General features: G+C 52.7%; 1 protein-coding gene across 1 annotated transcript in view; it reads left to right on the plus strand.

Moving 5' to 3' along the window:
- Window positions 1–16234, plus strand: part of BUD13 (BUD13 homolog) — a 275859-nt gene that overhangs the window by 99365 nt on the left and 160260 nt on the right. The gene's annotated exons all lie outside the window — the stretch shown is intronic.

A 16234-nucleotide genomic window follows, 5' to 3' on the forward strand; every position in this document is an offset into this window, starting at 1 on the left:
CTCTCTCTCTCTCTCTCTCTCTCTCACAAAAAAAAAAAAAAAAAAGTAAATGAAATAGACCTTCTGTCCTCCCTCCCATTTCTGGGACCTCTCCACTGCTTCAGCCAACTTAGTCCCTCCCTTTCTGTTTCCTCAGAGCCAGGAAGGATGAGAATGTGCACTGAGGGACTGTTGTCCACATGTCCCCAGGGGCCCACTCTGATCCCCTCCCTGGGAATATCTTCACACTCAAGTCCTGAACCTGCGTATGCATGCTCTTGAGTACTTAATGCACCTGCCTTGCAGGTGTCTATAGGCTGCACTTGACCCTCCCCTCTGGGGGCCAGAACCACACAGAATGTTCCTGCGTGTCCCCATCTTTCTCCCTCGAGCTCCTTGGATCCTTGCCCTCCTATGTATCTGATGGCAGGCATGGATCCTCTCCCCCAGAAAAGTGTTTGTATGTGTGTGAACTTGTTTCATATTTAATTTCCAAGAGTTCAAGGACTTTCTGCAACCCTTTCATGGACCCTCCTAGTGATCCACAGGTCTCTGATTAAGAACCCCTGAGCCAAGTGTGAGAGAAGCCTGGAGGGTGAGTGTGTCTGCTCTTTTCTCAGTGCCACTCTGGAGGCAGGAGCTGTAGTCAGGACATGTGTATCCTGAGGCTGCCACACGGTGGGTGTTACTCTTGCATTGTGGGTACAGCAGTGGAGTGGCAGAGTCCTGGCCTGCAGTGGGCTTGCCTTCTCGCGGGGAGACAAGCAAGTGAAAATGTAACTTTGTTACGGTGTCAGGAGAGCCAAGAGGTGGGCAGTGGCCAGATCTCTTGGGAACTTGTAGATGGTGGGAAAGGGCTTCTGACTTTGTCCAGACTGATAGGAAGCCACTGCGCAGAAAGCGGGAAGATCAGATTCTAGAAGACCATTTTGGCTTCCATATACAGAAATGACCGTGGAGAAGACACAGTGGAAATAGTAAATATACAGAGTTTAGACCATTCACCTGGGCTCAAAGGCTGGGCACCCCCAGTAAGAGGGCATCTCACCCAGGTGAGGGGCATCCCCACTCTTTCTAGTTCCCAGGGTGCCTCCCACCTTCTCTCCTCTTACCGGCCTCCTCACTCCTCAGGCAGATGGCACCAGGTACCCAGGCTGGCCTTCTGCCCCTCTCCCTCTTGTCCTTCCCTTGTGGCCCTTGCTGCCCTGACATGGGGCTGCCCTCTGTTTCCCCTGGACCTAGCTCTGTGCCAGGGGTGCAGCCAGGGCTTGGTCTGTGCTTCTTGGTGGGATGGTGGGCACAAGGAGTAACGTGAGCTGAGGATGATGGTGTTTGCTCCATGACAGGTGCGTATCTGCCTCTGTGCATGTTGCCTATACATGTGGTGGGGGTGTGTGCCCGTGTCTTGGAGTCAGTGTGCATGGGTGTGTGTGTGGCGGGGGATATGGAGGGTGATGCCCATACCTGTTTGGCTCTTGTGGGTTCACCCTGGTGGATCCCTGAGCCCCAGGTTGGGTAGGGGCATGCCCTCCAGCCTCCTGGCCGGGTGCCGGCTCTGGGCACCCTGGGCTGGGGAGGCAGTCTGGCAGCACTGTGGTGGTGGTGAGTCTGGCTTCCAAGTTCAGGCTGCTGCCACATGCGGGAGTGACATTCCTGGAAGCCGGTGGCATGGCAATCGTTGCGAGATTCCGATAAGCAGTTCTGAGAGAGGGCATGGATCAGGAGATGAAGGGGAAGGATTTCCTTTGTTTGTTGCCAGCCCCGTCTTGCTCTCTCCTCCCAGGAGGAGGAAGGGAGTGTGGGCCGCCTGCCCCTCCGCTGCCTCATCAGCATGCAGGGCCCGCTGCTGCAGAGAGGGTCCTTGCTGGCTTTGTGCCTTCAAGGTTATGGCCAAGGCGGCTTTAGCAGAGGAGCAAAGAGGGGTGTTGGCCAGGTTCCGCGAGGTCCCACTGCAGAAGAGGGTCTGGCAGGAAACCTGTCCTTCCAGTGCCTCCTGGTACGTCCGTGTCTCCCTGCTGCACCCTGGCCCGAGCAGGAGAGTGAGGGGGACTTAATTCCTTCCAGAAGCTTCCTGTGCCCTTGTAAGTGCCAGCCCCTGTGCTTGGCCCTCAGGAGCTCCCTGCCCAGTGGGGGGCTTGGGGGGATTAGACCAGAAACACAGGAGTGTAACAGTGTGGTGAGAGAGGCTGCAGGGTAGAAAACAGTACTGGGAACCCCAGGGGTGGGGGTTCTTATTCCATTAGGGTGTGGGGGGGATCCTGCTCAGGGAAGATGTGTGGAATTGTCCAGGTGGAAAGGAGACACACACAGAGACCCAAGGGTGTGAGCACAGTCATGGGGCTTGGGTGGGCCTAGTGGGCAGGGGAAGCCGTGCCAGAGGCCACCCGGAGAGGACGGGGAGGAGCAGATGGAGGTAAGTGGGAATGGAGAGGGCGGAGGGTGCCCAGAAGGTGGCAGGCATTCTTGCGGGACTAAGGAGTTTGGTCTTGCCCCAAGGGCCCCACACCTTGCATGTTGGGAGGGAGTGGCTTGGTAAGAGTTGTGTTTTTAGAGAGAGCCCTTTGGCTTCTTTGAAGAGGATAGGTTGGAGTGGGAAGACTGGCAGGAAGGAGACCAGGCAGGAGTCTCTTGGGTGGTCTGGAGAGTGGAGGACAAGGGCCTGAGGAAAACAGTGCCCAGAGGCACCAAGAGCTAGACCTGGGAGGGACCGGACAGCGGATGCTAGGGGCACCTGCAGGACTTTCCCTGTGCACTGGTGTGGATGGTGGGCCCATCAACCAGGAGAGGCAGGATGGGGGATTCCAGGAAGATTGGCAGTGAGCCCAGCTTTGCACATGACAAGTCAGAACATGTAGGCACGTGTGACCAGCAGGCAGTGGGAAGTGTAGGTCCAGATTTTAGGAGAGAGGTCTGGGCAGACACATGGGTTTGGTGAAAGGCGGTGCCTGAGGTGGGATGCAAGTGAGCTCACCAGGGGAGGAGCCAGGGAGGGGGAGAAGGAAGGAAGAAAGCGTGGAAGTTGCTACCTGGGAACACTGTCATTTGAGGAGTAAGGAGAGGGGGCCCAGCGAGAAGCAGAGTTGAAGTCAGAGAAGCAGAAAGACAGGCTGGGGAGCACAGGCCATGCAGCCAAGAGAGAGTTTTAGAAGGTGCCGCTGGGGCCCAGCACTCAGTGAGAAAGACTGCAAGAAAGTCATCATTTCTGGCAGTGTTGTGGTCTTTGAGACCTCCAGGATTTCTCAGTGTTTGGGTTGTGAGGGACTGAGGGGTACATTCTGTTTGATCCTCAACAGGGTTTTGAGAGCCCTCTGTGTTCCCAGTATTCTCAGTGTTGCACTGCCCTTGGCTACTCACTCCCACTAGGACGAGTATGTGGGTCCTAGAGGAAATGGAGAAACTCTGGACAGCAATGGGGTGTGAGTCTGCACTGCTGGGATGCCCCCAAGAGGGTCACCCAGAAAGTGGGGACCGAGGAGGGACAGAGCCCGCTGTTGGTCACCAGTCCTTGGCCACTCCTCCCTGGGCTGCACATGGCTGGACTGCATTTCCCAGCCTCCCTTGCCATTAGATGTGGCTCCTTTCATTCCTGGGCTAATGAGTTATGAGCAGAGCTGATGAGCACTTCCAGCCACAGCCCTTTAGAACCTCTTCTTGTGCAAACCTCACCCCCCTCCTCCACTTACCATGGACAGGAGAGGACTCTGGGGTCCTAGGCGTAGGTAGAGCCGCACATGGAAAGAGACTCTGTATATGGATGACTACGGGGAGCTGACTTCCCATTGGGCTGTACTGTGGGCAAGAGATAAACTTTTATTGTATCCAGTCAATGAGATTTAGGTGCTTATCTGTACAGCAGCTAGTGTCACCTTAACAAATGCAGAGATTTTCCCCCCTTGCTGCCTGCTGCCCTGCAGGTGTGGCTTCTCAAAGCTTGAGGGCAGTGCTGGGCCTGGAAGAAGTGGAGGGGAGCAGTGCAGGCCCCCCCAGTGGGGAAGCAGCCTGGAGGAGGCTTGGTGCCACCTGGCGGAGGGGGTAGTGCGGGGTGGAGGCCCTGCGGCAGCTGACTACACCTGTTCTTTGTACTTGAGCTCACGTTGCATGCTTCTGGGGATGGCCAGAGGACTGTTGTCCTCTAGGGATGGCCCTGCAGTTACGGTGGGGCAGAAACGCAGGTTCCTACCTAGTACCACGCCTTTGCATTAAGTGTGGAATAGAATCGTGCCCGGCATCCAGCGCAGGCCCCTTCAGCTTAGAGACTCCCAGCTCTGGGGCTGAGGGGACCGTGACCAGGGTAGCCAAGCACCGCATGGTACAGTTGTGCCCAGGCTGTGGCTTCTAGTTTCCCTCTTCCTCTCACTGTGTGTGCAGCACAGGGCGCACTGTAGAGCTCGAAAGTGGAATCGGGGTTTCTCTCACACCGTATGCACATCAGGAAATCTACACAGCATCATGTTCACGACTCCAGAGCCGGCTTTCAGTTAGGTCAGGAGCTGGCATTATACTAAGTTTCTGTTAGTATCACAACGAGTCACAACCCAGGAGTCCAGACTCCCCAGCCAGGGGTCTCAAAATGAGAAAATTAATGAAATACTGATTATAAGAAAAGAAACAAAAGAGAGCTATCACTTATATTGCCAATACTTAGACAACTATTGGTTTCAGTCTGTAGCCTTCCAGCCTTTTCCTCTTATGTGTGCCCACCCACACATATTACATACCTCGAGTAATGTACATACAATGTATTTATACTACACATAGGATATATTACATACATAAGAAACTAAAAGGAATGAATTCATGCTGGATATATTGCCATGTAACTTGCTTTTTCTACTAAAATCACAAGATTATTTTCTATGTATTAAATAGTACTCTGTAATATTTTGCATGGCTATGCCTACCATTGCTTATTTAACCAATTCCTTACTGTCGAGCAACAGATTGTTCCCAGTTTTTGCTGTTATAAACAGCTCTGAGGTAAACGTTTACCTAATGTATATATTAATGATTATTTTCTTTTGGGTAGCCTCCTACATGTGGAATTTTTGGATCCCAAAGTAAGAAGAACTCTAAAGCTTTTGTTATGCACAGACAAACTGGTCTCCAGAAAGCCTGTGCTAATGTATGCTTCTGTCAGTGCTGGAGGAGAGACCCGTTTACTCACATCCTTACTAGGACTGGGTGATGTCATTTTTGTTGGGGTTCCTTTCATTTCTGGGCTGTACCATGGGGAGGAAAGCAAGGCTTGTCCTGGGCCTCCAGGTGTGTTCTTCCCTGGGAACAGCTGAACTTTGGTGAGCTGGGCCAAGCTGAGGTGGGAGCATTGGCAGCGGGAGTGAGTGGCTGGGAGGTGGCAGTGCTCCAGAGACACAGGGCTGCGAGCTCTCACCTGAGCACCTGACCATCCTGGCTGTGGAGCCCGGGAGTTGTGGGCCCATGAGCCCTGTTGTGGGCATATGCGTTTGGCCAAAAGAGTGCCAGAGAGATGGGTCTCGGTGACAAAGTGGACGAGGGTGGAGAAAGGTGGACACCACCAGTCATTGGCTCCAGGAGCTGTAACAAAAGCAAATATTTGGGGGCTGGGATTGCTTAGCCTTCTCCTTGGAATCAGCAGACTCTCGGAGGCTGGGATTAATTTGAAGAAATTTACTAGCAGAGTTTGTGGCAGATAAAACAGTTTGCTTATTTCACACTTGTATGGCCACCTGCTAGGAACTGTTTGTTCAGTTTCGGATTCTTTAATTAAAATCAACATAAAACAGATTGAAAACATCCCAAGAAGGGGATGCTTGATTTGCTGGAGGATATTGCAGAAAGATGGAGCAAAGTGGTTCAAAAAGCGTTTCGTCACCAAGCAAGCAGGCGGGCGGGAACGTGCAGCCTGGGTACTCGCGAAGTTCTAGTATGCGCATGCGCGTGTGCAAGTGGCCGTCAGGAGGTATGGGGAGCTCACTTAAGTCTTCTTCCCACTTGGGGCATTTTCTGTGATGGTGGTGGGCTGGGTGGAAAAGGGAGGAGTCCTCCTTGCTTCCATCACTCGGGAAAGGTCAACTCCGTGTTTTTCCCTCTAACAAATAGTCCCTGAAACCCTCTGTGTCAGAAGGTGTGAATAACATGCCATCTCTGGTCTCAGGAAGCTCCAAGTCCTGTGGGGGAGACAGGACAATGAAATAGAACCCAGTGTGTGCTACGTGCTGCCCAAATGCTGGGTGCTAGCGGGGGCTAGAGAGGGAGCACTCACTCAGAACTGTGTAAGTGGTGAGGGACTTGAGTCAGACTCCTGAGAAGAAATGACATCAGCCTCAGCTGAGGACTGATGAACCGCTAGAAACGATTCAGGCTAAAATGATATATCCATCAGCTATTACTATAATATACTATAATGTCTCAGTGGCACAGAACCACGACGGCTTATTCAGTTCATGTTTCTGCGAGTTGCCTGAAGGCCGGCTGATCTCCGCTGGGCTTGGCTGGGTGGCTGTCCTGATCCAGCCTTTTTCCTCTTGTTGCCCCTGGGGGTCAGCTGGGCCAGATAAGGCAGCTCTGCCCTGTGAATCTTTTCTCCTCCTCCTGGGGCGGGCAGGTCTCTAACGGTGACTGGAAGAGCATGAGAGAGTAAGCCTAAGCACAGAAGCACCTTTCAAACCTTTAGTTATGACCTTCCCACCAAAGTTCCATGCACCAAAGCAACTGGAATGTCCGAACACAAGGTAAGAGGTAGGTAAAGGTATTCTACCTGTTTAGTGGAGTCCTATCCTCCACCTTTTCAGAATGGTGGCCACGAGTGCAATTTACCACACATGGGGGGATGCATGGTAGAGGTGGGATGTTACAGGATAAGGGAACAGCAGGCACAGGATGGGGCTTGGCACACGGGGAGCTGTCTGGTAGGGACATTGAATATGAAGACTGGAGGTTCCTGGAAAGACCTGCAGCAGGACATAAGGAAGGGTCTGATCTGCCAGCAAAACCTTTGCATTTTATCCCCAGGACGGTGAGGAAGCATTGATGGGTTCTGAGCAAGAGAGTGACATGGTTATGTTGTACCTGAGGGTTATCACTCTGGCTTCAGAGCAGAGAACAGAATGGAGGGAATGGAGTGGGAAGGACAGGGGACCAGTTAGGAGACTTTGAGTCACCCACTTTGAGCTACTCTGGGAGTCGCTCTTTCATAATCAGAACACTCAGGTCAGTAGCCTTCTCTTGTTTTTATAAGAGTTTTTCTAAATGCTCACCAATCGTAACTCTCGGCATGCAAAAAGTCCTGGCTGCTGTCAAGGCGGATGGAGTCGGCTGAGCTGGTTAAACAAGTAAGGAGGCTTGTGGGTCCTGATGCATCCCACCCACCTTGGCCTTGATTCAGGGCAGGTGGCCCGCTGATCTTCATCATCGTCTTTCAGCAGATCCCACTCACTCGAGGGAAGGCAGAAGCTCGAGGTCACTACCCTTGTAGCAATCACTCAGCTCATCTTGACGTGGTCTGCCTGCACCTCATCCTTTCCTTTGGGGGCCAAGTGTCCCTGACACTCTGCAGACACAGCTGGGCACAGGTCCTGCCTGCTGGAGATTTTGAGCCCCAGGGCACTGTGGGCTGGCCAACCATGTAGGCTCGGCCCAGTGCCCATTTACCCCCCTGGTGTGAAGTCCTGGTTTTACCTTGCCACTTTGTATTTTACACCCCATACCTAAATGCCTTGGAGTAGCGGGAAGAGTACTGTACTCAGGGTCCAGAGATCTGGGTTTGTATCCCATTTCGCTCCCAGCGAGGCCTGTGATCTTGAACAAGTCCCTGGAGCTCTCTGGACCTCGGTATCTTCTTTGTTGGCTTATCCCAGTGCGTGAAGTTATAAACTGAGGTCACGTGAAGGTGCAGAAGGTCCTGGTAAACCACTCACCTCCCAGTTCCTTCTCCAGCATACTCCTAACCCTAAACATCCTTGAAGTGGCAACTGAAAAGCTAACTCCTCTTCTCGGGGGCTCAGGCAGACCTCTGTTAAAGCTCTCTCTGCCATGGGGCGCCTGGGTGGCGCAGTCGGTTAAGCGTCCGACTTCAGACAGGTCACGATCTCGCGGTCCGTGAGTTCGAGCCCTGCGTCAGGCTCTGGGCTGATGGCTCGGAGCCTGGAGCCTGTTTCCGATTCTGTGTCTCCCTCTCTCTCTGCCCCTCCCCCGTTCATGCTCTGTCTCTCTCTGTCCCAAAAATAAAAATAAAAAATGTTGAAAAAAAAAATTAAATAAAAAAAATAAAGCTCTCTCTGCCTTACTCAAACATGGCTCTGCCTGGTGTGGACGCCTCTTGTCAATTCACCTTCATCTCTGAGCCCCAGACCCTGGCACGGAACTGGCAGATGCTAGGTAAGTAGTGTTGAAGGAATGAACGTTAATTCTTGCTAGCGTGATCCGGCCTGGCAAGTTCAACTGCTCTCCTTGTTCTTGATCCTCTGAAGATACTCCCAGCTCCCAGACCATCTCTCCCTTCTCTTCTAGCCTCTCTCCTCCCTGCCACTGTCTCTGTAGGTCTGTAGCTGTCCAGTGGCTGTAGATCTCTAGCCTCCCCTCCAAGGACCCTGAGGGTGAGGACTGTCATCACTTCTGTCCCTAGGACCAGGTGTCATACCCAGAGTGCGTGAATTGTGCTTTTGATGGCCCCGCATCAATAGCTTGGGCTTGTCGGCTTGGATTGTCACAACAAAATACCACAGATTGGGCAGGAGTGGGGTGGCGTGCTTAAACAACAGACATTTGTTCGTCATGGTTCTGGAGGCTGGAAGTCTGAGATCAGTGTGCCCACAGATTTGGGGTCTCTTCTTCTACGGGCACCAATCCCATCACGAAGTTCCCACCCTCATGACCACACCTGAGCCTGGTCACCTCCTGAAGGCCCACCTCCCCATTGGGGTGGGGGGGGGATAGGGCTTCCCCATATGAATTTAAGGAGGGGGGAGGACACAATTTAGTCCGTAGCACCCAGGCAGCCCCATGTTTGGATTTCTCCTCCCTCCCTCCCACGTCAGACCTGATCAGCAGTGGCCTTTCCAAAGCCCTGGGTGACAGGAGCACAGCCGACTGGTCATGGGTTTGTGGCTGAAGCGTCTAATAAAGGCATCCCGACACTGCCCATCATTGGCCGTATGGCTTGGGGACTCATGGGCATCCTCTGAGTTCAGTTTCTGTACCTGGAAAATGGGGATTATTTGACTACTGCTGCTAAGTACGCCTTTTCAGGCAGCTCTTGTGTGGAAGGCACTGGACATACCCGGTGTAAAAACATCACATCATTCTGGATGCTGGGCCTGCTGGGCCTTGAGAGCTTGTCATGGTCCAGACAGGGTTGACTCTTTTTGGATGTTACCTCATTAACCCGCACACATTCCTGCAAGGCCTGTCTTCTTGTTTCTAGGTACCTCCTAGCTGCTTTGGAGGCTGCTGTGAGGAGCAAAGGAAATGATGCATGTGTGTGTCTGGATGTTAATCATTACTAGGGTTAGTGGAGGGCAGGCAGGAAGGTAGGGAGGAAAGGCTGGCTGGGCCCTCCCACCTCATTTTAGGAGAAGCAGCTCAGATAAGAGGAAGCTGCTTGGATTCTGGATTTGAAGACAGGAGGTTTGAATCCCAACCCTGCCTCTTTTTTTTTTTTTTTTTTTAACGTTTATTTTTGAGACAGAGACAGAGCATGAGCAGGGGAGGGTCAGAGAGAGAGGGAGACACAGAATCTGAAACAGGCTCCAGGCTATGAGCTGTCAGCACAGAGCCCGACGCGGGGCTCGAACTCACGGACCGTGAGATCATGACCTGAGCCGAAGTCGGCCGCTTAACCGACTGAGCCACCCAGGTGCCCCCCAACCCTGCCTCTTTCTACTGTGAGGTTTTGGGCAAGATACTTAGCTTCTCCGAGCCTCAGTTTCCTCACCTGAGAAATGGGGTAAGATTCCCCACCTTGAAGATTAAACAAGATAAGCAATCTCAATAAATAATAATTTTCAATAAATATTAAATACAAAGCAGTCAGCAGAGTGCATCCCATGCCATATAGATTGTAAAATGGCAGGTACCCTGGCTCACCGGATGCCCTCAAAACATGAAACTTGCTTTCCTGGATTTTATTTTTATTCGATCAGCATCAAATGGGTTTTCAGGGTAGGTCACGAGGGTTCTCATCATCCAGAGGTTGAGGCTCCAAGATGTCAAGTGACTTGCCCAAGGCCACACGCTGAGCAAATCACAAGGCGGCTTGTCTGACCCCGGGCTCTGCTCACCTCCAGCATCAGTGGCCTACCTGACCTAGCTGCTTGCTTCCCTGATGACTTTGGGCCTGGCTCTGGGCCTGGTCAGTGACTGGGACTCTGTGGTGTCTGGTGGCTGGCCTGAGCCCTCTGTCCTCTCCCCTGCCCCCCATCACTGGCTCCCCAGAGTCCGGTCCTCGGCTGAGGGGCCCACTGCAGTGAATCAGCCTCCTTTGTGGCGTTGATTAGAGGCCTCCTCCTACAAACATCAAAGCTTCAATTAACATGGGCCGCTTGCAACCCTCTTGCAAAACTCTGATAAGAATAGAATTTTCTCTTGGAAAATGGATTTTTATTTAGTTGTGTGTACTGTTGGTTAAATGACCTACTCTATACACTGGCGCTGAGATTCCGGGGACAATTAGGGGGCTCGTCAGGAACTGGTTATCTGAAGGAAACAGGCGCCGGGCTGTTTAGCTGTCTAATATCCTGACAGGGGGCGGGGGGCAGAGGCAAATTAAAAAGAGGCTTCTCTCCTTCTCTAGACAGGGGGTGCTGAGGGTGGTTTGTGGAGTTGGGGCTTGGTTGGGGGAGGCGGAGAAGCCCTAGCTCATGCCCTCCGGGGTGTGTGGCCCCCAGCCTTGTCACTGGACGGCCATGTGTCTGTGTGTGTACATGTGCACAGGAGTTTCTGGATGCTGCTGAGAGCACAGCCTGGCCTCTTTCGGGGAGGACGGGGAGGCTGGCTGGCTGGGTAGGGAGGGGTCAGGGCCTCAGGACCTCAGCAGGGCTGAGGGCACCCAATCTGGGGAGAATAGGAGGAAGGCTGATGGGCCCCTGACTTTTTCAATGACCACTCCTCCTATTAAACTTGGCCTTCTCCCAGAGAAGAGGGACAACTTTGGGGAGATGCCATCTCCTTAACCTCACTGCCTCTGGGAGAGGAAAATAAACCCTTTTCCCCCAGCCCGGGATGTACATGCCTCCCTCACTGGCCGAGACAAGGGTCACTGGGAGGTCATTGGGTCCATACCTCTGACTTAAGCCACCATCGTGCTAGGATCTTTTTGGTTCTGAAGACCTTTGGGAAAAGGATGTCCTCTTTTCTCTCCAACCCTTCTTGAGCTGCCATCCACTGCAAGAAAAGTTCTTCCTACTGTCTAACCACATCTCTCTACCTGTGGTCCAAGTTTCTCTTGAATCAGGTAGATAAATTGGATGGAGTCGGGGACTTACCACTGGGGAGAGTGGCCTGGTTAGGAGAGGGAGTGTTTGGATGGGGCTGGGGGTTTGGCTGGGGACAGCAGAGGACAAGAATATGAACAGCTTACCAACCAGCATCTCTTCTTTGAGTCAGGGAAGTCTGGCGTAGCATGACTGTATTGATTCAATTATTCCCTACAATGTAATACTCTGCATCTGTGTGATAGCAACAAACAGAGTTGAAAGACATACAAAAATAAATGATCTGAAAGTTAATATGGCTGAATGGGCATCTATGAATTCGGGGAGAGAGGTTTTGTTTTACATTGTAAAATCAATAGTGTGCAGAACAATGTCCTAACTTCCCCCGGGGACCCTAGCGAACCCGCCTGTATCGATCGCCATGCAAATTAATTGAATTCATGAAATCCACATTGCTGGGTAATTGATGCTTCTTATAATTACCTCCGAGTTATGAGCTTTTAGGGGATTGCATTGATTCCTGGGCAGCGGGGAGGGTAGGACAGGGCAGCGAAGAAGCTGAGTTCCTGGAACTGTCGGCAGAGGCTGCCCAGGTGGGTATGGGCAGGTGGGGGGTGGTCAAAGCTTAGGAGAGGGGTGTTTGCCTGGTGGTGGTGAGATCCTTATCCCCCAGAGTTTACTGACCCAGCCCACGAGAGGCTGGGAATTGGGGGACACCTGAGCAGCTACACTCGGACATTTGAAGAAACCCCCATAGGATGGCTGCCCTGGTACCAGGAGCTCCTGGGAAGCTGAGACTATTATTCAGGGAGTGATAATAATAATAATGATAATAACAACAGAAAACTGTCATTTAGTGTTTATTATGTGCCAGGCATTGTCTCAAGTATTTTATACATCTAGAACTCATTAAATCCTCAAAACAACCTATGAGGTATGTACTATTATTTTCCCCTTTGATTATTGAAGAAATAAGGCACAGAGAGGTTAAGTAAGTTGCCCAGGGTCACACAGTGGCAGAACGGGAATCCTTGACCACCAGCTAATCCATGGATGGACTTCACAAGTGTACTAGCTTAGGTCACATGAGAAGTCTGCATGTCTGTGCCTAGGAGTATTTTTCAGAAGGAGGGTCTGTAACTTGGTTCAGATTACCACTGAGATATTCTGTAAGTATACGTTATAGAAATATCATTTATGTTATTTGCACAATGATGAATGCTTGGATCCAGTCTAGCACAATATCCTCTGTGACCTTGGAGAAGTTCCCTAACTTATCTGAGCCTCTTCTACAACTGCGAAGCCAGGAGAGCATCTCTGATTGACATGGAGCGGTTACTCGTGTGGGCTTTCCAAGAACCTCTGAGCTGAGAGGGATCCCAGGCAGACATTGTGCCCGTTTTGTAGGCCAGGAAACCCACCCAGAGGGGCTAGGTCTTTTATGGAAGATCATGGGTCAGGTTAGTGGCAGGGACATGATGAAGAGGGGTGAACCCGTCTCCTTACCAGGCTTGCCTCAGGCCACCATCTGTCATCTGCCTAGAGACCCTCCTGTGTGGATCAGTGGGACCCACGGCCAGTCTAATTCTGGGTCCTGCAGCCTGCACCTCGGTCCTCTTCCTTAGCTGCATGCCAGCTTGGCCCCAAAGGTCCCTTCTTCCCACTGCTGCTCCTTCCTGGGCTCAGCCCTTTCTCTGTACATGAGCGGACTTTGGAAGCTGTGGCTGGAGCCAGGCAAGGGGTGTTCTTGGCCACGGGATGGGAAGGCTGCATCGGAGCCCAGAGGAGTATCCTAACAAATACTGTCTCCACGCTTCCCAGAAGGGATGTGGGTGATGCCGGCCCCTTCTCTTCCTTCTCTGGGCTTCACCAGAGAAGGTGAAAGCCGCCTGGACTTTGCTTGGGAGCAGTTGAGGCTGAGGTTCAGAGAGACCCCTCTCCTGATTGGTGGACTCTGGCCTGGTGGAGCTGAAGCACCCTGATGTGCCACCCGTGCTGGCGACCTGGCCTGGCTCCACACCCTTGCCAGGGCTGTCTGGGCTGACCAGGTGGCACTCGCGGCGGGGAGAAAGGGGCTCAGTTCAAGGTAGTGACTGGGGCAACATGGCACCTTGGCCTTCCCTGTGGCTGGAGCTTCTGCCTGGCTGTCGAGGACTAGGTGGGGGAGAACATGTCTAGGAGCTCCTCGTCAGACACGAGGCTGTGGTTCAGCTCTCCGCCTCCCAGGGGTTTAGGGAGGGGGGGGCACTGCTGCCCACAGGGCAGCTGCCTCTGTCAGGAAGACGGCATGGGTAGCATGTTTGGGAGCTCCTGTCACTGCCACAGCCTTCTTGCCAGCGCCCCCCCCCCCCCATCCCATCCCCTTCCCTGCTGGTTTGGGGGCTCCAGGCTCTGCTTCAGTGCCCATCCCGGCACTGGCCACAGACTTGGAGAAGGCACCTGGGAGGCTGACTCATCCAGGCCCCCAGGCAGCTAGCCTGTAGGGGGAGCTCCCAGCTTCCTAAGTGTCCAGATCATGTGCTCCTGAGAGACCTTGAAGCTTCCCTCCTGGACTCATGAGTCTTGAGAGATGGGAGAGATGTTATGGTATTCAGTTCAACCTCCTCACCAGAATGAGGCTCCACGAGGTAATGTGACTTCCCCAAGGCCTCCTAGCCAGTGGGCGCGCATGCACGTGTGTGTGTGTGTGTGTGTGTGTCTTTGGAGTCTTCAGTCCAAGACCTTTGACTCTTAAGTCCAGGCTCTTTTCATGACACCAAAAGTCTTCTAGCCGCTAGCCAGCCTCATCTCCTCTCCTGGTGATTTCTGGACATCTCCGTGGGGGTAGGGAGCATCTAGTGAGGAGTCTCTGCCCCTCCCTTCCCCTGCCCTTACGGCAGAGAATCCGAAGACTTCAGAGAGACCGAGGACATAGGAGAGGCCTCCTTTCTTGCTGCCTGTGTCCCCCCTGGGTACCATGAAGGGCACAGACCCCCTTATCCCTCTCTTTCGGGTGTCTGGGATTGGGAGAGAACAGCCCTGCTTCCCTCAGCACACCCTAGGGCAGAGTAGGGCTCTAGGACAGCCTAATTAGGTGACAGTGATGAACTCATTAAGAATGTGTGTAATTAAGATGAAGAATGAATTGTGGGATGGTCTCCTCTGTTCCTGCAGGAGAGGAATTTTCTGTGTCCACCCTGAGCCCCAAGACAGGCCTAGGGTACGGTCTGGCATGAAGGACACCCTCAAATCACCCTTAGGTCTGTCTGACCATCTGTCCATCCATCTTCCCACACACCCACCCATCCATGGATACGTCCTTACCCAGCCATGTGCGGGCACTGTGGCAGGAGGTACCCTCACGGGTGCAGAGATGAATGAGTGCTAGACAGAGTGGGGCGCTAGGCATGTAGCCAGGAGGAGATTCTCACCCGGGTCAGAATCTCAAGGGGTTCCCAGCACTAATTACTTGAGGAGGAGGCCTCAGAAGAATGTACCTCTGTCTATACAGGCAGTCGGGGCCCTGAGTTGTTTCATTTTGGTGCTGCAAGAACCTGGCCTTGATCAGCATGGCAGGCGCTGGTGAGAGTGTCTTCATGGTCACGGCCATCCTGAACACTTAGTGGGGGGCCTGCCAGGCCTGCGCCCCTGGAACCTCATGTACTTCTTACTACAGTGCCATGGACCTGATGCTGTTTTTGTCCCCATTTCACAGATGAGGAGACTAAGGCTCTTAGAGGTTAGCAGAGCAGGGGAGCCTCAGTGAATAACCCGGGGGCTGTGAGGGGGATGACATGAGGTCCAGGCCACGAGGTGCTCTGCAAACAAGTTTTCAATGAGCTGAAGAGAGTGTTATGGGGCAGAAATGACCAGTGTCCTCTTTCCCCCCGCTGCCCTAAGCTTTCCTTCTAAGATCCCCCTGCAAATTAATTCAGACCCTAAAGTAAATGGGCAATGCAAGGATCCAAAGGTGATGGAAAACAGGAAATCCTCCCCCAGACATGCTCTCCTGGCTGTAGGGAGCAGGTGCTCCAACATTCACGGAGCTTCAGCTTTGTCCTTGATGGTGTATATTTTTTCTCATTTGATTCTCACATATGAGGCTTTCTGACACCCCATGAGGATAATACCCTGCAAAGCAGACTTATTGCCTCCATTTTGCAGACGAGGAACTGAGGCAGAGTCAGGGTCCCTTGTGCAAGATAACCCAGATAGGAAGTGATGGACTGAGGGTTGGGACTAGCTGAGTGGGTACCACCTTGTTCTCACTTCTGCTCCGGTCCGCCTGCTGGCCCAGGCCAGCCACACACAGCTGTGTCAGTGTGGGAAGAGCCAGGGAAGGTGAGGACCTAACCCATCCTCTGCCCTTCCTGGGAATGCAGGACATTCCAGACCATGCCCACGCCCTCCACAGCTAGCCTGGGTGTCATTCAGAGCTCCAGCCTACCCTGCTGATGTCCTACCTTGGTGCCTCTGTATACCCCCCTCAGCTTCCATGCGGTGGGCACTGACTGAGCCCAGCTGTTTATAACCCAGGCCCAAGGGGCTCTAGACCCAACCACAAGTCCCTGTATCAGCTATCCACTGCTGTGTAACAAATCACCACGTAGTTAAGTTGCTTAAACCAATACTGAAGTTTTATTATCTCACGCAGTTCTGTGGGTCAGGAATTCAGGAGTGGCTTAGCTGGATGTGTTGGCTTGAGGTCTGTCCTGAGGTTTCAGTCAAGATGTCAGCTGGGGCTGCATCACTGGAGGCTTGACTGTGGCTGGAAGAGCCATTACTAAGGTGGTACACTTATGCGGCTCACAAGCTAGTTGGCCTGAGGCCTTGGTGCCTTGCCATGTGGACCTTGCCGTAGGACTATT

Source organism: Panthera uncia, chromosome D1 (genome assembly GCF_023721935.1).
Source record: "Panthera uncia isolate 11264 chromosome D1, Puncia_PCG_1.0, whole genome shotgun sequence".
Taxonomy (NCBI): domain Eukaryota; kingdom Metazoa; phylum Chordata; class Mammalia; order Carnivora; family Felidae; genus Panthera; species Panthera uncia.